Source organism: Osmia bicornis, chromosome 8, assembly GCF_907164935.1.
Source record: "Osmia bicornis bicornis chromosome 8, iOsmBic2.1, whole genome shotgun sequence".
In the NCBI taxonomy this organism is placed as follows: Eukaryota; Metazoa; Arthropoda; class Insecta; order Hymenoptera; family Megachilidae; genus Osmia; species Osmia bicornis.
The window spans coordinates 7,627,682-7,650,046 of record NC_060223.1 but is presented as its reverse complement, the minus strand read 5'-3'; the positions used below and the strand labels follow the sequence as shown (position 1 = coordinate 7,650,046).

At 40.0% G+C, this 22,365-nt stretch overlaps 1 protein-coding gene across 4 annotated transcripts in view; it reads right to left on the bottom strand.

Annotated features, from left to right (window-relative positions):
- The window catches only part of LOC114877955 (transcriptional enhancer factor TEF-1), an 88,399-nt gene that overhangs the window by 58,787 nt on the left and 7,247 nt on the right, over positions 1-22,365 (bottom strand). The window contains exon 2 of one of the 4 annotated variants that reach the window (XM_029191172.2): positions 18,489-18,564. The exons of the other annotated variants lie outside the window; for them this stretch is intronic. The gene's annotated coding sequence lies outside the window, so the exon portion shown is untranslated. The remainder of the gene's footprint in view (positions 1-18,488; positions 18,565-22,365) is intronic. 4 annotated transcript variants of the gene reach the window in all.

Genomic DNA, 22,365 nt, shown 5'->3' with positions numbered 1-22,365 from the left:
GGTACGTAGAAGCGAGCAGATTGTCGGTTGGCTATCGGAAATATTTTCCAGCTCCGAGAATTTATCGGGCGTCCGCTCGGAAATATTTGAAAATTCCTTCGACGCTCTCAGCGAACCAACGACCATAGACGAGAGTGGCTGAACGAGAGAAAGAGAGATCTACGATATTTTTCACACCTTAATTAATATCTCGATGGTAGAGATTCTCAGGGCTCGAAGGTGCAAGCTTCAAGAATCAGATTTTTATCACTAACGATACTTGAACCTTATTTTTTACCCTTCGAACTATTTTTTTTTTTTTTTTTTATATAAAATACATGTTATATAATGAAAAATCTTTTAATTATGAAATTATGCTAAGTGTGGTCGTTAATCTAAATATAAATTAAGATCTTTTTTTATATCGTTGATCTACTGGGGTTGCTTATGGGATGAAGAGAATAAAGAGATAGAAGAGAGATAGCCACGAGCACATTAGTCCCGTTAATATAAGGTGGCGGAATAGATTACGACCCTTCTTCACCCTCGACAGTACTTCTCTCCTCCTGTTGGGGACGTTTAGCACCCTTATTGCGAAGACCACGAGTTTATTGCGAACGAGACCGTGCCGATTTATGGGGATATATAAGCGCATACCACGGACAAATTTCAGCCTGTAATGAAGGTGGCCAACGTTCATACCCTTATCGTTTCGTCACTTTCTTGCTCTCGTGTCAAGGTGTTCCTAGAAATTCTTGTTTGACCAACAGTTCTTAACAAATCGAAGCATTGGATCGAAAGAAATTTCAATTGATTCCACTTCATTAAATGGTAATTGCGATTTGAAAAAGAAGATATATTTTTGAAAATATGCAATCATCGAAATGTTAAGGGACAATGTTGTCAGAAGAATCGAGTTTGTACGAATATGAATACCATTTGAAAGGCGGTAAATCGATAAATCCAGAATGAGCAGTGCTGTGTGACGAGGCTGAAGCACCCCCTTAGAATCACACTTGTTGCTCGGCATCCTTGATCCGTAAAGTCACCCCTTCGGCGGCGCTCTTTTACCGAACAGAAGGTCGAGTATTAAAAGAATTTACGAAGCAATCTCTGGCCTCGTTCACAAGTATCCGGACATTTGGTAAGTTTCAAGCGAGCCTGCTAAGTTTCCTCGGTTATTCAATTTCGATCCGATCCGATTCAATCTCTTTTATCCCTTGAAATAATTTATCATAGCTTTGTTACAGATACTATATTGTTTGCAAATATTTATTCGTCCTCGAAATTCAGGAAAATAGCAATGAATTTTGTTTTTTTAATGATCCTATTTTATTTTTTAGGATGGCAAATAAATAATTGATCAAGTTTGTAGCGATGTCTAAAAACGAACGTCACAGTGAAAGGATTAAGAACGAGGAGGAGGGCAAATATCCGCGTTCATCGATTCATCTATCTTTGAAACCCTTTTTCTTTCACCCTTGACATCACACGGCCCTCTTCCCCTCGATTTCCACTATTGGCAAAGCGATAACTCGCCGTGTCGATCATAAATCAAACTGCCACAGTGTTTCGCCTCTCCTATGTACAGGAAGCTCTAGATACAGGAAGCTCCTTCATCCTGTGGCAAATGATCCGCGACCGATCCTTCTCTTTCTGTTTTTTCCCCTTTTTTTCTCCTCTTTTCTGTTTTCCGTTCTCCTCTTCTCGTTTACGATCAATCGTATCGACAAACGTAAATCCTTTGTTGAATTATTTTTCTTTCTATCATACTGACACACGACCGATCAGAAACGTTTTTGTACACTTAAATGATATTTATTAATACCTACGCAACTTCTACTCGAATTTCTTAATTTTAATTGCCAGCTTGTTATCATATGAAAAGAGAAGAAACGTTAAAAATATCAATGTTTTTAATTAATAAACTACGTTTCTATGTTCGTTACGTAATAACCAGTTCTATTTGAATAGCACTTTCACCATCGTCAAATAGATATAAACAAATGTTTATAAAAATATGCTCTGAATGAACAAAACAGTACAGAGAATGACAGAGAATAGTGACATTTTATATATTTAGAAATTGTAATTTCCAACTAATTACCACTATGTCACATAGAAGCATCGTTTCATGTATTCACTTATTCTTTTTTATCTTTCTTCTCTTTGCTTCCCTTGTAACGTTACGAACAAAATTGCCAGCGTTATGTAGAAAGAATGCTTTTCACCGGAGACAATTAAATTCGAGGGTAATTTGAACGCGAGGAAGCCTCGTTCCGACGTTTAATGTCTGTGATTCTCGGAGCAAATTTTAATTGCACCAACTGTCAACCGAACAGCATCATTAACACCGAAATGTAGGAGAAAAAATGCGTTGTACCGTTTGCTCTAAGTAAATATCTGTTTTTTTTTCCTCTTCTTAACGAGACGTTGTACCTTGAACTTTACTCGAGTCGTATAAAACGAACGATTCTAAGAGAGTAGAGCATTAAATATTGAAATTACAATTTTTCAATAGATGCATTTGGAATAACGTTGAGCACAGGTGTGGCAGAAGAGGAGACAGCGCGATCGGGGGGAGTAGGGACAGGGTTTAGGTTGGGATGCGCCAGGAAATGCACTTGACGCAGCGTCGTCGGTGAGGATGAGTCATCGGAGATACGGAAAACCGGTTCACCGTGGCTGCAAGCCTTTTTCCCATTCCGCTCTCCTCGCCTCACCGCCGCCAATTCTCTCTCGTCTCTCCGAGAGAGTTCCTGCCACTCTTCTCTTCCCTTTTTCTTTCGAGCAGTCACCACTTGCCTGCCTTACACTCCTCGTCCCCAGATAGCGGAGCTAAAGGTGGATCTTCCCGGCATCGTTGATCGTCACTTTGTCACACCGCGTGCGGTTCGTACCGTTTGCATACCGGGTGACCGGAAACGAAACGACTTCGATCGAACGTATTTTCCTTCGGGATTCAACTGATTTCTTGTTTGGAAATTCGATACCCTAACTCTTTAACGCCCTTTTATTTTATTTTCATCTATGCCATCGTATGACAGTATTTTTGCTATTCGAAAAAAAAGTCAAATTACAAAAATCCGATTTTATAAAGTGTTAATATTGAAATTGAAAATTTGGAAAGATAGCGTGGCGTCGAGAGACATATTTAATCGCAACGCAAGATTAATTTAACACGACTCAAAATAATGATTTGCAAGTGTAAAGTCCGAAGAATGAATTATAATAATTTAAGTCACTGCACAAGGTATTTAAAGCAAAATCTGAACAAGATTAGGTATATGTTAGATAAATGGAACTGAATAAGCTTCTTAATGAAAGTTAAAAATAAATCTCTTATCTTACTTCATTTGCCAGTATTGAATTTGAAGACTTTCGACGTGAATTTATCGTTTTTTAAAGAAGAACAAAGTTGAAAAGTTTATACTTCTTAATGTTAAATAGATTAGTAAATTCGTTGACGTTTCTTTTTATCGTGTTTCTTGATACACTTACGAGGAACATATACGTAAATCGAAAAAAGATACGAAACAACTAAGCCTAATTATAAAGATTATTATAATCTCTGCTCCAAGAAACTGTCGAGATACTAACTGACGATTTTTGAATAACAACAGATTTGAAATTTGGCTAAAATTCCAAGCTAATATAATAAAATGTTGCAAAGTGTGATGGAAGAAAAATTTGAAATTAATAAAATAAGAAAACAAAATATTTTAATTCATAAAATAATGAAAAATTCTAGGCGTTCACAGTTGAACTCCGGCAATCAAGTTTCAAACCCGACAACTTTTTTCACCTAGATCGTGTTGGTCTCTGGTTTAATGACATTTCAAAGGGCCAAGAAAAAGGTCAAGATGCATCGATGCACCCGAGAGCTCTGGAAAGATTCGCGTCGACTTCGCAACACGAGCACGAATCTCTCCGTTTCTCCGTTCTTCTTCGCCCCGTACCCTATCGTCCATCTTTCTTGTTCACGGCCTCGAATCGGTAAACCGGTGCAAAAGGTAGCAGCAAGAAGTGAAACCGCGGCGAGCGGCGATTTGTCGGCGAACAATAGAAGGTTAGTGCATTTCAGAACGCTGCAACGATCTCGTACACGAGGTACGTTTATGCAACGAAATGCAATGCACCAGGTCGATGAAGAATTTTCCTTAAAGCAATTCACGTTTCAGCTACCGTGTCGTGGATTTACCGGTGGCTGACCGCGCGCTGATTGACATAACGCTGATAAAATGATTGTTCTTTTGCCGCGCGAAAACAGTTGCAGTCGACTGCACTTTCGTTTATCCGGTATCAAAGCTAATTCTTGTTTCTCTAAGTTAAATCCTACTTGAAATTTCGGCAAATAGTAGCTTCAACTATCTACATGATGAATTTATAAACATATCAAGTCTGACATCATTTGATGACTTAAAATCATCACAAAATACCACTAATGATATATCAATTTGAGGTTCGAAAATTGAAGAAAATCTAAATGGCTCATTAAAGTTCTTAACTCTCGATTCGAAATGCTAGATCAATCATGCAGAGATGCACTAGTTGCAATATGCAATTAATTGCATATAGCAATCTGTAATCCGAGACATTACAGATCTGAATGTCCCCTGAAATTCGGATTAATACATTATAATATATAGTATGCAACGATTATGCTAGAAATTTCGATGAAATTGCTAACCCAAATGTTACGAATACTCTGATCAGCTTCCAATTGGAAGCTTTGAATAAAATAGTAACCCATATGGTCAGCAAGAAACGTGTTAATACTTCGATCGATTTAATACCTCCGACCAGAATTGATTTGCTATTTTCCAACTAAATCGAGTATTTGAAATGTTTATCTCTTATTTTCTATTGAAAATAATATTTGCCCCAGTCCGAAGCGGTCGAACGGTCTTGCGTCACTGGATACGCTCTGAAAGAAGCCTATAACTTGTGGTAAGACGATCCCAGGCCATCGTCTACCTGAAGACGTCCCGCAGGATTTATTACCGCGGCCGAGAGTGGACGTCTCTCGTTCTGAGTAACACGCACCTGGAGGTATAATAGACGCTTCGTCCATTAAGGATCAGGAAAGAGATCTGAAGTTGGAAAAGGTTAGGAGGGTTAGCGACGATCGTTGGGGAAGGTTAGGAGTTCTACTCGAGTAAACGACCACGTGGAACCATCAACGACTACAGTTTCCTGTTATGCGACAGATAATTATTCTCCGTACGCTAATCACCATCAAGACTTTCCTTAAGGATATCATTTTACCCTTTAACGCTTGGATGGCGGACCATGGAGAGAGCCCCAACTCATATCATTTTCATTTTCTATGATTTTGCATTGTTACTTTTTTAATTATTCTTCCAATATACGACAGATTAACCATTCGACCACCGTTTAAAAGAGAAAAACCAAGGAATTTGTTGCGAGCCAACAAATTACATACGTCCGGAAATGAATGATAAAACGGAGCTGCGGTTTTCGAGCTTCGTGGAAGTTGAATGGCGCTGCACTTTGGTGCAGGTTTACAAATACGCGGATCAATTCCAGGTTTATCGCCGGCACCGCCGATTGGTCGGCGCTCGACGTTGCATCTACACGTGAAATGCAGTTGCACGCGTATGAGCGCACGTAAATACACGCGTCCCTTGCACATAATGCACATGCACTCTACAGAGTGTCTCTGGATACATGCACTACATATGTTTTATTTAGACCATACTAATTAATCGAATTAATTGAAACATAAATATTAGTGTTCAATGACTATTATTGTCAAATTTTAGCTTCTTAAACTGAATATATTTTAGACTGTTCGATTCTTCATTTTATCTATTTTGTATGGCGAACAATTCTTGCAGTGTTTATCTATTTAAATTCGTGAGGAGTTTTTTCAAGAAAAGTATCGTTTTCAGAGACACCCTGTGTATAACCATGTATCACCATAATAATTCAGTCTCGAAGCTGGCTCTCCCCACTGTGACTGCAACACGCGGAGCCGACGAAACACGAGCAAACCAACTGTCGCTGCTATTTTCTGCCTAGTTACGTAAATTAATGCTAAAAACGATATCAAAATTATTGTCCAATCGAAGTTGGCGACAGAAATGAAACGAAGCTGAACTGTTCATCAAAGAACAGAGGAATATTTAGAATGGCGATTGGTAAAAATTAGTTGAAAAAGAATTGAATATTTCATTCGTCGAGCGAACGACTTTAGCTAATTGAGCTTTCAGTTTGTAACCGATTTCTTTTCCTCTAAGTCAAATATTCCGAAATGACTACCACCTACAATCCTGTCACTTTGACAAATGTGACTGTCCTTGGCTATACGTGATATTCAAAAGACGGAATAACGTGGAAACGTGACGTAGATGCACGAAGGTTGTTCCATTTCTAAAGCTTCTAAAGAGAAAATTATTAAAGGCGACTAAATAATAATTCAATTTATATTCATACCATTTAATATACACTATCTTCCTCAGAGAAAATTACGATATACGGAAAGGAAATATTCTTAAAACCTTAGCCAGGATTACTAAAAACTAAAATGAGTTGGAATTTCTAATTTGAAATATAAATATGACAAGTGATCTACAACGCGTGACAGATTACTGGAGCATTAAGAAGAACTGTATTTATCAGAGACAAGTTTTAATATCGGTACAATATCCGTAGCACACGTCAATCAACCACGAAAGACGTCATCAAGCTTCTTATAGAATTAATAAAAATAACACTGTTTAGAAAGATGAACAGTCTTCCCTCGTCTCGATAAAGTGTTAAGCTTTAATACTGATTTTAATTTCCAACGAGCCAATGATTATTCTCCCCGATATCTGCAAGAGTAAGTGGGAAATTCATAAAAAAATCCTCGGGTAAGGGGTTAAGCATCAGAAACAGAGAGTGTGTAATTGCGATTACAGGTTGGAGATTACGAATTCATTAGCGAGAGCGATCGTACACACGTGTATCCGTGGCACGATGGAAAATGTTGATCGCGAGTTTGCGGCACGCAAGGCGAGCCGACAAAGCCACCTTATCGTGGCTAATTTATATTTGAAAATGTTACTGGCACCATCGAAAAAAAGCGTAGAAATTCTTCGTCCTGCTAGGGGAATAATTTTTCAACCAGCCAAACTGGATCTTTTCTTGAAATATTTCTCTCTGGGGGGAAACTGAATTCATTGACACCTTCTGATTATAGATCTTAATCAAAAGTATGATCAATTTTCTTTTGAAAAGAGATATTTTATAATAATTTTGTAACAAAGACAGTGAGGAAACGATAACGTGTAACTATTGTGAAAACATTTTCTCATTCAATGGATGATTTATACAGTGAAGTTCGATGATTCATTCATGTACCGGGAATTTTGTAATATCAGAGACAAGGTGAAGCAAGCTTACAACGAACGGAACATTCACGATGTCCGAAAATGAGACACCGCAACTCTCGTAACTTAACCGAACAATTTTAATCACTCACACAATGTTAATCGGAACGAGTAGCTCGATGTAGTTGCGGAGCTGTTCACGAGCGCGGGGTGAAAGAAACAAGGTACGCAACAGATTTCTTTCGCGAAGTGTATTCAATTTCTCATTCAGGATATCATGCATCATCTTTCAACTGAGAAAATTATTCCTTCGATCTTGCAGGATTTCCGCGCACAATGCGTCTTGCACAATCTTCGCGAATCGTCATAAATCATGTCGACGGATCGCGTGGGTGGCCAACGAACACGCTTGCTGTTCGATGCATAAGCAACATTTTACAAGATTTTTATACGGTGCCCGGCGATTCTTCCAGTTAAAACTACCAGGTTGTTTCGTAATAAATGTTGCTTTTCGGGGACGTTATATTTCAACTGGCTGTTTCTCGGGTTAAACCCTCTGACGGCGGACCAGGGAGAGAGCCACAATGTTAATTCAATTTTCTTATTTTTATCGTTACCAATGCGAGGCTGAACTTTTTCAAAATATACTTCGAAAACAGGCAACTGGTTCGTGTTAAATAAATATCCGAAGAATATTTTCAGTTTCAGAAAAGTTTCTTCGTCTCTCTGTTTCCATAAATATGCAAATTACAGCATTGAAAATGACGAAAAGTTGATAGTTGCAGTACTTAACCGGAAAGAAAATTTACATTTACCTGTTGCTTCGCGCGATTTATCGTTCTTATATGAGCTATTTAAACGAGTTAAAAAAGAAACTGATTGTGTCGAGAATTTAATTATCTAAAAAGAAATTCTGAAACCTTAATTAGTGACAATTTCACCCATTTTTTATCATACACTTCACTGGTGTGTGAATATTTGATTTTTTTGTTATTTGAGCTAATTTCAAATTACTCTATTTTAAGAAATCAATCCCGAGACAAAAGATTTCAAAATATTTTGTAACAATTACAGAATTTTAAAGAGAAAGCGAATATATAACTTTATGGAGTAATTCGTTCGTTATGCATTTTTAATCTGACATTGAATAAAAATACCTTTCGAAAGTGTGTACAGGGTGGCCAAAAGATTTGCTTAATGCGACAGACTTACCTGAAACAAAAATGAAACAAAGTGATTAGTTATCAAGCGTTGAAATGAAAATGAATAAATTTTAATACAAAGCCACAGATCTTTTTCCGTCTAATTAATAGCGAGTGGCACGTGGCAAATATATTCGAATAAATTTCAAGTAGACTTTTAATCTTTCAGGATCGGAATTCGAAAATGAACGAAAGAAACCATCAATTTCAAGGGACGTAACACACGCCTTTTCATTATTTCTCGTAATCGCCTACGCCTGGCTGTTTGCCAGCCTCGAGACCCTGCTTTCCTAAGAATCGAAAATAATCGCGTCTTCTTCTCCCTCGCGATCATTCTCGATCGTTAGACTGGCGAGGAAGCTAATTCAATTAAGTCAATCTTCTCTCTTAACACTTCTAATTACCCTTTCGATCGAGTTATATGGGAATCCTAATTTTTTCCTGTTCTCCTTATTTCATTTTATTAAAAACGAACAATATCTACCGGCAAATATTTGCAAAAATAAAATATTGATTAAAGTAGCTTGATATTCCAACACAACAATGTGTACTTATATTTTCATTGAATATTCATTTGTATCGTGGCTAGAGAAGGAGCAATTTTGTACCGTATTGCGTAACAATTTGGCCGCGAAAATACGGCTGCACTATATCGATCGATGTGTAACCGATGGATCTAATAATGGCGGCTATTATTCAAGATCGAGCCGCGTACGATCGCGAATCAACACAGCTGGGGAGAGATATTTTCCGCTTGCGATCGCTACGGCCCGGAGGTAGGCGTCGAGCGTGGGCCTATCCGCGATTTTAAATATTTAATTCTGTTTAAACGTCAGCAAAGCCTCGGGTTGCCATTATTCGTGCGAGAAATAATTTCCAGTCGCCAGGTAAACTCGCTTCGAGAGGAAAATTAACCGTTTTCGAATGATCCTCCCACTAACTCGACGGAAATCTTTGGGAAATATTTCATCGTGACCGATCGATCACCTGATTGTTTCAATTTATCGTTCGAACGTTTTTCAATTGTAAATTGGCTAAATATTTATATTCTTATTGCGGTGTGAAAAGCATTTGATGGTTGGATGAGTCTTATTAGCATTTTAAAATTATTCATACATTAAACATTTATGCTGTATTTACATTGTTACTTAACCAATGTATCATATCCGCCTTTTAAAATGATAAAAAAGACTCCTTAAGATCAGCTGATATCGGTTACTTAACTCGCCTATCATGTTAGTATTTCTCAATTATAATTGGATGAAATATTAATACAGTACGGTGTGAAAGTCTCCTTAGAAGTGAGCCAAAGTTGCCGCTCGATTCGGTGGCTCGAATATCAGTTGCTTAACAAATATAATCGATCAGCTGATCGATTAAAAAAGCAGTTAGTTTGTGATCAATGATCCGAAACTTGAACACGGATACATACACATTAGAGATCGTTATCTTCTTCAACATATGTAATGCTAAAGTGAAAACGGTCGTGATATAATTACAATTATTCATTATTCTAATTGTTATTAAATTCAAGCTTTCCCCCGTCAATTGAAAGTCTGTCAAGTTTTCAGTTCACTGTCGCTTATTTGGTGGACCGAGCGGAAACTCCGCGGGTCGAAATGATTGCACACGAGCCAAGGAGCCCGGGGTCGACTTTACATAGAAAGCAAAACTCGCTCTCTGAGAGTCGATTTCACGGTGGGCTTGAACCACTTGCCAAACTCACCCCACCATTGTGGAAACTTCATTCATGGTTCGCGCGCGGAACGTATTATGCAGGTGCACGTTTATCGAGCCCGACGTCTTAACGAGTGAAAATATCAGCTGTTCGCTGATGTGACCCATATGGTCACTCCCAACCATCTTCCTCGACGATTCGTTACTCGCAAGTAAACCGATGGAATAAATATTGGTCTGCCATTGAAGAAATAAAAATTCCTCAAATGGCCCAATAACAACTTATATATTAAGTATGCAAATGAATAGTAAGCGTTTGACCATTTGCCAAAGTCACTGTACCAGCAGGTTCCATTAGAGTATAAAAAAGCTTTGGAGAAAAAGCAAAAACATTAACAGATCGAAATGGAGGGGGTAGAGGGTGCGCTGGGACTGTGAGCATTTTCTTCGCGTGAAACTGCACGAACGGCAACCTCTCGCTCGGAAGGAATACTCGACTATTTTAACCGTGAAATAACTCACAGTCGAGGGTTCAGCCAGGAGGGTCGTGAGGCGAGAGTGGAAAGAGAAAAAGAGACGAGTAAGCAAACGTGAAAGGGAAAGAGTAACAGAGACAGATACGAAGACTAGGGGATAGAGGGAGCGAGAGAGTGGCATGATATGTGGGTCCTAAAGATAGAGCACCCGAAACAACCATAAACCTTTTTATTCCACTTGCCCTGTCCGACGTTTCTCAACGCTGCCCTCGTCCACTCGACCTCTCCGCCGTGTAGGGTAACTTTTTATCACGGAGAAAAAAGAGATTTTTCCCGGGGGCTATCCCTGCACCGCCGACTCCATCGGATCATGATTTCTAATTCATTGGATTTTGAAAATCTTTGACGCGTAGCTTATCAAATTGAACCTTAAATTGATGAAAATTACTACCCAAACGTTCTCCACCCCTTGGGAACCATCTAGATGGCCAGGTACCCTGATTGGAGGTAAACAAGTCAACAGAAAAATCCTGTGGACCATCTTAAACCGGTGTTATTTAAACTGTACGGTTAAATTATCGAAGCTGCTGAGCACAGTGAATGTTATCGTCGTTCGATCGGTTTTTGCCCGTTTTCCCTTCTCTCGAGATTCTGCTGAGCCAGCTTAATACGTTTCGCGTGAATCAGCTGATTTTTCAACGGGCGATGATTTACGAAGTTACCGTTCTAAATTTGGTCGAAGGAAACGGCTAGAATACGTCCCCGCTGTTCCTGATCCTATCGATCGACAACAGCGTCAACTTTCCTTTCAAGAGGGTGAAAGTTTTACGCGGGAAAGAATTAACCTTCGCGTCTACATATTTTATTTCATTCCGGATGGTAAACGTTATTAGAAAATTTTATTTTCGTTTTGAAAAATAACCAAACAGACAGTATTTATTGAACGCCTATCACTATCCGACTAGGATCGCAAGTAACGATGGAAATTATAAGCCAGGAAGTTTCCTTCGAGACTTCCATTCATTCCTCCTGTTCAATCGGCATCGTTGTTATGAAATACATATAATAGTCGTTCTACCGTTCGCTGACGTCACGCAGGTGAGGCCACGCAGGATACACGTCAGCGGACGTTAACGAGCGACCGAGCGACGTTTCTCGGTAAAAGGTGCCATTAACAGAACAAAACGATTTACCTTTTACGGGGTTAGAAGGAGAAAGGGGAGAAATACCTTTAGGAGTTATCAGAAATTTGTTGAAGATATCGGGTAGATTACCTAGGGATCGGAGGGTAGCCGAAATTTTGGGAAATTTTCGGTTATATCGAATACTCTACCGTTTGTAAATATATAACTAATCGTAAAATTTTAATTATTTTCTAAGATTCCCCAAAATTATGAAAATATACCATTTCATATCCACATGTTCAGTGTCCCTCTTTTCGATGCAAATACCGCAGTGTAAAAAAGCAATAGAAGCGTGAAAGAAAACGTAAAGTAACACGTGCCCGAAGAGTCATTATTCCATCAACGGGTGCACCGTCGACGAGAGGAGACGCACGCGTGTTTACGCGTCATTACGCCCCGGTGCAGGCAGATGACGCGAAACGAAAGTTCCTCGACACTGAGAAACTTGGATGCTGACGAAAGCGATTACAGGTTGATTCACACGAACCTCGCGTTGTGATAATAAATTTTCAAAAAAGAGTGAAATAAATTAACCAAATCTACGTTAAATCTATAGCAAATGTCAGTTGAATATTGCCAAAATAGAAAATCTAATATTAAAAATGAAACGAAACTGTCAGATATAATTTTCAACGAATTTAACACGGTTAATAATAACTCCAAGAAGGTAAGAATAAACGAAGAAAATTTTCTTCGAGTCAAGGGACACTTCGGTAGCCGTCTATAAATTTTCGAAAGTGAACGATGGAAAAAAGAGGAGCCTCGATTGAGAAGGTAACCAGTTACCTCTCTTACGTGGTGCACACAGGAGAGTGCAACTGCACATCTCGCATCTGTTGTAGAAGATGCCCCCACCCAATCTTCTTTCAACCTTCCACCTATCGTTTCTTTCAACCAGGTAGAACAGGTACGGCGGAGAGCAGATTGCATTCGACGCTGAAAAGTCGTGTTGCACAGGTACCGTATACGCGTATACAGGGTGTCTTAAAAATAGAAGAAAATCTGAACAATCTATAAAATACACCATTTAAAAATTCGTACGAATTTCTAATCTCTAAAAGAATAAAGATTCTCTTTCAGAACGGGATATGATTAAAAATGAAATATTTGAAAATGCGATAATAAATCATGTAGAAATCCTAAAACTATCTTTGGTTAGGAAAGCGTAAAAGTGTGAGAGGATAATCGCGATAAGCCGTAATTTAGGAATTAATTCGCGTTGGCGGGGCAATTTCAGTGGTCGCGCCGCTTTGAAAGGATAGGACAGAGGGCTTCTAGGGTCGGCGTAGGAACGATGAAAAAGAAAGGGATGATGAGAAGATCGGACGAGAAGGGCGAGCTGGAGGATCTATCTTTCCTCCTCTCTCCTCGTCCCTTCTCCTTTCCCTTTGCTCGCCTTTCCTTTGTTCCCACGCCTCTTCTCGGACCTCGGCGTCCTCTTCGTCTTCTTCTGCCCCCTCGCGTCCTTTCGTGATTCACCGTTACGCACAAAGGGAAGCTTGGACCCTGGCTATAAGCGGATGAAGAGAGAGGACGAAGAAAAAATAAAAGAAGGGAAAAGAGAAAAGCAGAGAGAGGTGGTTTCGAGATGAGACGGTTCGCAGGTTCTTTCGAGCGGGAGGATGCGACGTGAAAGTCCCAGGTAAAAATGAACAATTCCCTGCTCCGACGAGGAGAAAACTCTCTGAAGTTTCCTCTCTGATCTTCGCGCTGGACCGTACCGTGAAAAACCGGTATGGAAAACCGGAAATTCGTATAAATATTGTAAAAGGTAGGGGGACATCGACGTCGTCTAAATCTCGTGAAATTATTTTAACTTTCTTGTCAGATGATAAAATTCAATTTCGAACGCGAACTGACCAAACAGATACCTCCGAGACTCAACAAAAATCCACCAATTACTGTCGCTCCGACTCCTCTAATAACGCCGGCGTTAAAAAGGGAGAGAAAAAAGGTCAAAGTAGATGAAAGAGAGTAGAAGATATCTGGGATGTCCGAAGGACGTGGCCGGTGAATTCCTAAACTCTCTTGGACTTGTCCCGAGTGAAGCGAGGGTAACTGGCAGCCTAGCCGGAGAGACAAAAGGTAGGTTAGGTAGGTTAGGTAGATAGGTATCCGAACGAGAAGAAGACGAAAAAGCGTTCTAGAGGCGGAACGCGAGAGCGTAGAGAGGTATGAGTAAATTTCGAGCGAAATAAAGCAAAGAAGGAGGAGGCTCGGATAAATTGACCCAGGGACGGCGATTCGGCGAGGGTAGTAGAGGAAGGTAGGAAAAGGGTGAAGGGACATGGTAAAGGGGAAGGGGTGGAGTGGCGAGTGCATTCGGCGAAAGGGGGTGCAGCACACGAGGAGAAGGTTCGCTCGGCTCTCGGTTCCGTGAGAGTACGCGAACGATAATTCGGAGCCGCGCAGCCAGCTCAAAGGACCCGCGGGACGATATATCAATGCCCTGCTTGCAGAACAATTCGAACTATCCGCGATGCACAAAGAAAAATACCAAATCGAATGCCTGGAATAGCGGTGAGGCGGCCACGGTTCCTTCCATCTCTTTTCTTCTCTCTGACCCTACTCCCCCTCCTGCCCTCATCCTTGCCGCTGCCCACCATCGTTCCTCTCTTTCTATCCCTCTTTGCCGAGTCTTTCCATCCACCACCGTTGCCAGCATCTCCTTTATACACACCCCGTTTTCACCGGGTGGATGTGTTCCTATTCGACTGGCCGCCGATGCCGATGCCAATGGACTACCGCGGATTCCCTTCTCGGACCTCGAAAGCATTCGTGCGCGTACAACCGCCACAACCTACACTGAAATCTGTCTATAACGATGGTGAAGAGGTCCTCCGCGTACCCCGAAGGATCGTCCTTCCTCGGTTTTTTTTTCCCGTTGAAACAAGCCGACCGGCCGTTTACAGATAGCGCTCGAATAAGAAGTCAATTTTCGATGGGCACACGGGAATTCGAGGATCTAGCCCTGTCATTGAGTTATTTAACGTCTCATCCTTGATTTTTCAAACGCGCAAGAATCGTTTCTCATTATCCTAATGAGATAAGGAGAGAAGAGTAGGTGCCAGAATGACTCGATTCCTTCGAATAATATTTCAAACAAAAGCAACAAATACGACGCATTATTACGATTCACGCGTTACTCGTTTGCACTTGTGCAAACATACAATGAAACGAGAATTTGGCACGATTCGTTTCCGGCTGAGACACTGCTACTCTGCGCGGCCACTGCCGGGTTCGCTCATTCAACGTTTACATATAAGACATAATAACAAATACTCGAGAATTAAATTGTAATTTAATAACTAATTTTCTATACGAAAATCGACTTGAATCGAATGTCAACATTTTCGCTGCTCTTTCAAACGACGACAACCTTTCAATCTCTCTCTCGATCGAAGGTATGATTCAATAATAATCGAAGCAGAGAGATCGGATACGTCGCGCGTGTAACTCGTATCTGGTGCAGAGCAAACTATAATGTCGATCGAGTGATGGACCAGTGGTTTGGTTATAATTGGATCAGTTTAGTTAGGTATTGCAAATATTGGCAGCCAGGGAAGCTGCCGACCCAGTGATGAAACCTAATTGGGTAAGTCGGCCTGGCTTGGCGCCAAACGAACCAGCCCAGCTTCGAATTCTAGATACTCCGATGATCATCATCGCGACGATGATGCCTTCTATATCACCTACCCCTCGCCCCTCGCCCCGTACACGAGGAAATTGACACGTAAATACGAACGCGTACACGTGAAAATGGAAACGGTCGATGGGGGAATTCGTTCGGCTGGTTTAATTGGAGTGCAATGTCGCGGCGAGACGCAACTGCGTGACGTCGAAATTGCATTCGAAAAGGAAGAGGGGAGGACGGTCACGAGGGGAATGATGATGACGAAAGGGAAAGAGAAAGAGAGAGGATCATTTGAATTATGTAAACCAGCAGGCGAACAAAAGAGCTGCGAAAAAGCATCGACGTTGTTCGCTTGACATTGGGAAAATAATTGAAGTATTTGCTTTCAGTCATTTTTACGAACCAGCAGAATTGTCTTTGCAAATTAAATAAACTATATTTGTATAAATTAATCGCTTTTCGATTGAAAGTTTGATATCAATAATATTTGAAGAAGAAACAGCGGTAGAATTTGGAAGATTCCTCTTTCTTAAGCCACCGGGTAGATAGCAGAAGCCTTCTACGTCCTTCCTGTCCGCGATGAACAGGACACTTTGGAAAGAAATTTCGGTACGGGGTGAACGAACCGTAGGAAAGCGACGTGCTCGTCGCTTAGGATGCAGCTTGCATTGTAAACGAACCGGGCGACAAGTGTGCACTTGATAGTGTTGACCTTTCAATGACGCTAAGCTACTCCTCATCGCACAGCTCTTATCCATCTCCTCTTTCTTCCCTCCCTTCTGTTCACACGATCTACCTTACGTCCACTATAATCTAATCATTAAACACCTTTCCATGTTTCACTATTAAAATCTAGTTAACCAGGTGATAAGTACTTTGAAATTTTTCCAATTTTCCCGATTGCCGAATCTCCCTTATCAGTAATGATCTTCAAGGATTCGATACTGAATTAATTGTAGAGCAGGTGTTAAACGACCTTGTATTTCGGATCTACCATCGCTAAGGGAAAGAGGTACCAATGGCTGACAATGATTGAAGAGTGAGCAGTTACACGGAATGATGAGTATATCGAGCCGAATGGGAAGCGTCCAGAGGTCGTGGCAAGTTCGAGGTTAATCGTTCGTTTGGCGTGGCGTGGCTCTTGCATTGTCCACGTTATATAAGATGCAAACAAAAAAGAAGAAAAAATAATGTCAATGTAAACGACCGCCATCGCAAACACTACGTACACGCATGATCAGAATGATCAAAGGACGATACCAATAGCCTTCTCTATTTCTACGTTTACTTTCCTTCCGATATCAAACTTGTATTTGATCACTTTAGTCCAGACACCTACGCTGCAGCGAAGGGGTTAATCGCCCTCGGACGGCGGACCATGGAGGGAGCCCGAATTTTCAAGAAACCGAGGCTCCGCTGTTTTAAGATCAACGAAGCCTCGGTTGCAGTGGATGATTGCTGCGTTTGACTTTTCATGAATCTTTCAATGGGAAGGAAGATTGATGTATCTGATCGGCAAAACTTCGTAGCCACCCCGTATAACGGGTAACGAAAGGAGAAAGAGGATGCTCGAACGCGCACGGTCGCACATGTGATTGTAGGTGCGTTGTATACATATGTATAGAGTACACGAGCTGACGAAGAGGATCACGTGAGCAGAAGAAGAGGGCCCAACGGCTGCCACGGCCCCGATGAATAATTCACGACGGGTTGTGCCGTAGTCACAGGGACCCATGATCCTCGTAACACACGCTGCCAGCGATACGCTCGCCGATTCTCCACGAAAATCGCTAGAACCCGTTCTGCTCGACCTTTACATGCCTATTACGAGCTTGTCGAATCTCTTCGCCCGACAGAAATACCAAACACTTCGCCTATGCGGGCTTCTACGTATTTAGTCACCTTACAATCCGCTTCGAACATGTCCATTCCTACGTTCCTTCATCCACCATCAACTACTATTGTATTCAATGTTAGAGTAACAACAGCATATACGTTTACCACGTCCTTGTGCCGTAATTATAACCGAAGTACAATTATTTTCTCAGCTGATTCATTCAACCATCGTCGCGTCTAATTTAATTTCAAGTACCACGCCACTTCATTACGGGCAAGTGCAATTTTAAACGTTTGCTATCTCAACAAAATGGATCGAGATTACAGGAAGTTCGGCGAGCTCAAGTTTTGCACCGTTAGGTAGGGTGGAATGTTGTTAATGACACGAAATGAGTTTTGTGTACTCTGTACACAAAGTGGTTCGCTAATTTCCTGATTCAAACCCGATTGAAAACGTCTAGTTTACCTTAAGTTCACCAAACACCCGGTAACTCCCTGAAATCTCCGCATCCAAAATGCGCTATCAACATTGATGTAACTGGGATTTTATTCTAGGGTGAAGTAGGTCTTTAGAAATTTTAAAATTTTCGAGTTTTGGTAATCTGGAACTTTTAAATTTTGAAATCCTAAAATTTCACGAAGCATGGACCAAACGATAAACACCGAAAGGGTTAACGGTGATCGAGGAGACCATAGGAAACCGTTCGATCGAACGTTCTCGAGAGAGGGGAATAATTTCGGTCCAAGTGTATCGTGCTTTGCTTACACGAGGATAATTCTTTGGAAGACTCGAGTAGAGAAGAGAGGCGATGAGGAGAGAAACAGTGCGTCAGCTTTCGCCAGAAATAACACGGATATACTTAGACGGCCCTCCATGCAAGATCCAACAACCAAACCACGCTTCTTCGAGGCCAATTCGAGCCCTAATGAAAACTATTCGCTTCTCTCGGGATATAACTGCCTAACCACCTTTATTCTTACCCTTCGACTTCTATCTTCACGGTTATTCAACAAGAATACCGGTATTTTGATACATCGAAAGGGTTGGAGTTCCAAAATACCCTTATTTAGATCATTTATTTCCAAGCGATAAAAATATTACTTCCAATGAACAATCTTTTGTTGAAGTTCAAAATATAAATATTGGATATAATGGTAATTACCTAGGACAGCAGAGGCGGCGTTTAGTAGGAAATCAATTGAAGGAGTGTGCGGGTGGACAGGTGGAATGATCGGATTCTGAAAAATAGGAGAACATTTTCATATGAGACAGTGAAGAATAAAGATATTAAAAATGTTAATATTAAGTACTAATGCTAGAGATTTTTGGTTTGCTTCCAAGTGTAAGTGGGCAGCCTCGCAGAATTTGTATGCGAATGACCAAACCGTATCTGTGATTAATAATTATTCCTAGAAAATGAAACGACCCGTTCGTCACCGGTGAAACATCTTGCGCGATAAAGCACACGCTGTCTCAGATTTATCTCTATTCGTCCAGCGGAAGTGAACGAACCATTTTCAAACATCAATCAACACGGACGGTATGCAAAATTAATGAACCGAATTCGCGGTCTTCGTATTCAAATTCGATAAAATTATAATTATCGAATTAATAATCGTTTGCTCTTATTAGTTTCTTCTTATTTTGTATTTAAATTATTTCCGACAGAAATTTGTTGTAAAAGACTTCTTTATCAAAGCAGAGAAGAGGAGACTTCCTTTTTGAAGTGAAATCTTTCAAACAAAAACGAAATTACGAAATAAAGACGTCACCTTTTCAAATCTAAATTATGAATCGTTTTATTTCAGCTGTTTTTTTTTTCAACACAGTTACTTCGAGGTTCTTTTACTCCGTATTTAAAATAATTTTTGTCCAAGACCACCGAGTACACGCTCGGCATGCAATGGATTATGCAGTCTGCACTTAGAAAGTTTCTCCCGGTCGACGATTTTCCATGCTAAAATAAGAAAGACACGCTCTGCGCTGTCTCTGTTAACTAACTTTATCTTTGCATACAAAAGAAACCGCCATTTAATTAATTAAAATCACTGATTTGACAGAAGTAAACGTGTTGCTTTTATTTCTGTAGCTAAAACTACAATGAATATGTCTAATATATTTTCTATTCTTTTCTTATTGATGACAAAAGAAGAGAACTTGCTATTTTTATTTCCGAGTAAAAAGTGTTTTATTGATAATAAATACTTGCTGTAGCATTAAGTGATTTATTGCAACTAACGCCAGCTAACAATTCTCAATTTTACAAACTAAATTCCCAATCACTCGATCGTTGCATTTATTTATTTTTTTATCAAAAATATATCCGGGATAAACTATTTATTCTTACAACGTTATTTAAATTCTACAGAAAAGGACGTCTAGACGATCACTATTCCACAGATAATAAAACCTGATTCTTCGACGATAAATTTTCCCTACTACAAGTTTTATGACCTATCTACCGAGATTTCCCGTTAATCAAAATAAAATACCACTTTCTACACAATCACGAAACACGACGTATTTATACAGTATTTTGTAGAACGTGTAACTAATTTTGTAATTTTAAAGAAAACCGACGATGAGGCTCGATTCAAAGCCGAAAAATCGCAGAAATATTGACGGTATCGTGTAGTATTCATCGAGACGAATCGATAGATATCCAACACGTATAGGTAGTCTCGCAAATTTTCCAGAAAATGGACGTAGAAGCTTTCGTCTAGTCGGTTCAGTATTTCGTCTCATCGGTTCCAAGCATCGATTACACCAGTCGCTCGATAATTCTTCGCTTCCAAGGATTTCGACGTGGGTCTTTCGAGGAAACGTGGAATTATCGAGCGTCTAGGAGAGTGGGGTCACTTTGGACTAATTCCTACCAGTGAATTATCGAGCGGTTACTCCGTTTATCGAAAGCAAGAAAATTCTTCCATGCTCGAGTTGGCAATTCGAGAGAAATAATTCAAACACTTTCGTAAACAGTGTATCGATGAAGAAAACGATAGGTACGTGTTAAACGTACGATAGTAGAATGTGAAAAGAGAAAAAGATATCCGGTATTCGTAGGAACGGGCGATAAAACGAGGTAGTAGAGGAAACGTTCGTCGCGCTCATTGTTCATTAAAAGCGGGAAAACGACGTCGTAAACGCGCCCACGAAACGTCGGGATGACCAGGTCGCTGTAATTTCCATTCGACCGTGTTAATACAATGATGTCGTCGGCGTCGTCGAGGACGGCGTCGACGCCAGTGTCGCCGCAGCTACCACCGGTGACGATGGCAACGCAAACAGACGACGAGGTGGTGAACGGGGGGAAAGAGGAAACGGGCGATCTTGCCGGTGCAAATAGCGTTTATACCCAGAGGGAGGGCACCGGTAACTCGTAAACACCGAGCTCTGTAACTGTAAAACCCGTTTCCATCGTCTTTCACTTACCCTCCATCGGCTTTCCGCGAACCATGCGAGAAAATCTCTACCATTTGTACTTTCCACGATCGTAACGCGCTGGACAACGTAGTCGAGAACGATCCGTGTACAATGATACACGTTACAGGTTGTTTTAAAGGAAATGATTCTTCCCTATTTCCAACTTTTAATATTTCGTCGAGCAAAAAGGGGTAACAGGGGTAACGTAACAAACCCCATTTTCAAATTTTTAAAAATAATCTAGAACGACATATTTTCGTGAAGAGAAGAAAGAAACTAAAGGGGTGCAAAGAGGTGGTAGTAATTTAATCTTTCTCCAGTGTCGAAAGAATTCTATATCGTTTGCAGAGACGCGACGTGTCGTGGTTTATTACATTTTTTCCTAGTTTAATTTAAACAACTAATGGACTGCTAGAAATAGTACCGAAGGGGTGGTTTTGATCATTCCTCACACAATATATGCAACTCTCTGTCATATCTTCTGCTTTCAATTCGTATTAGATATAAAACTTAATGATTTAAAAACAATTATTTATTATGCAACCTATGTAACAATTAAATGGCAAATGTTTATGCAAGTGCGTATTTTTATTTTTAAAAAAATTGGTGATCAGGAGCTGGAATGAAATTTTGTGTGTGTTATAAAATAATTTCTATTTTGCATATTTTGCATAATGCATTTGTTTTGCATACTGGCTATAATGTATTGTATATTTTCTGGCATCCAAACGAGACTGGGATCGAAATAAAATAAAAGCAATTTGAAACGAATTAAATGGTACACCCTGTATAAACCGTGCTTGTGTTTTATTACGAAAGATATTAGCGGAACGACAAGTTCTGAGAGGAAGAATTGTCAATTTCATCGTCGAACGACCTCGCGATCAAAATCATCAACGATCAAATCTACCTGTACGGCTACCTACTGATCTTTCACCTTTCTAACTAACTGCCCCCTTGCCGATGATCCTCTCAACCTGTGCATTAAACCGTTACGATCGTTTGATGATAGGGTGACCATAATCTTGCCATGAAATAAACATCCGCTTTATCTCGTTATCACATTAGGACACACTATCCAGCGCAATAAAATTTCAAGGGCGGTGATTTCTTGGATAAAAATAAATCATTTTGAATATTCATTAATTCTGAATAAAAGATGGATACTGGTGAAATTTTCTAGCGCGAGATCCTTTGTTTACCAAGAAATTTATTTTGTTATACGAAAAACAGGTTTAATCTTACCAATTCTTGAGAAGAAGCGACAGTCTCGAATATTCGAGGAAGAAGAAAATTCAAAAAAATCAAGGATCAGGCAAGATTTTAAATTATAGAAGTTATTTGAAGGTCTTCTTGTTAATGTTAAGAGGAAGATATATGGTATCGATATAGATTACCTAATTCTTTGGCCAAAATTAATTATCTCTGCTTCCAAAAATTCTGCTTTCCGTAATAATCAAAACGCAGACTGTTTTATGTAATATACTATGAAAAGCAACCAGGTGAAAACAGATTATCATCATTCGTTACAGCACATTGTTCAGTGAAATTGAACTATTTCATTACGACTCTTGCATTTCTGCGAAACTAAACGAGTTAGTTCGTTTTGAATTGCA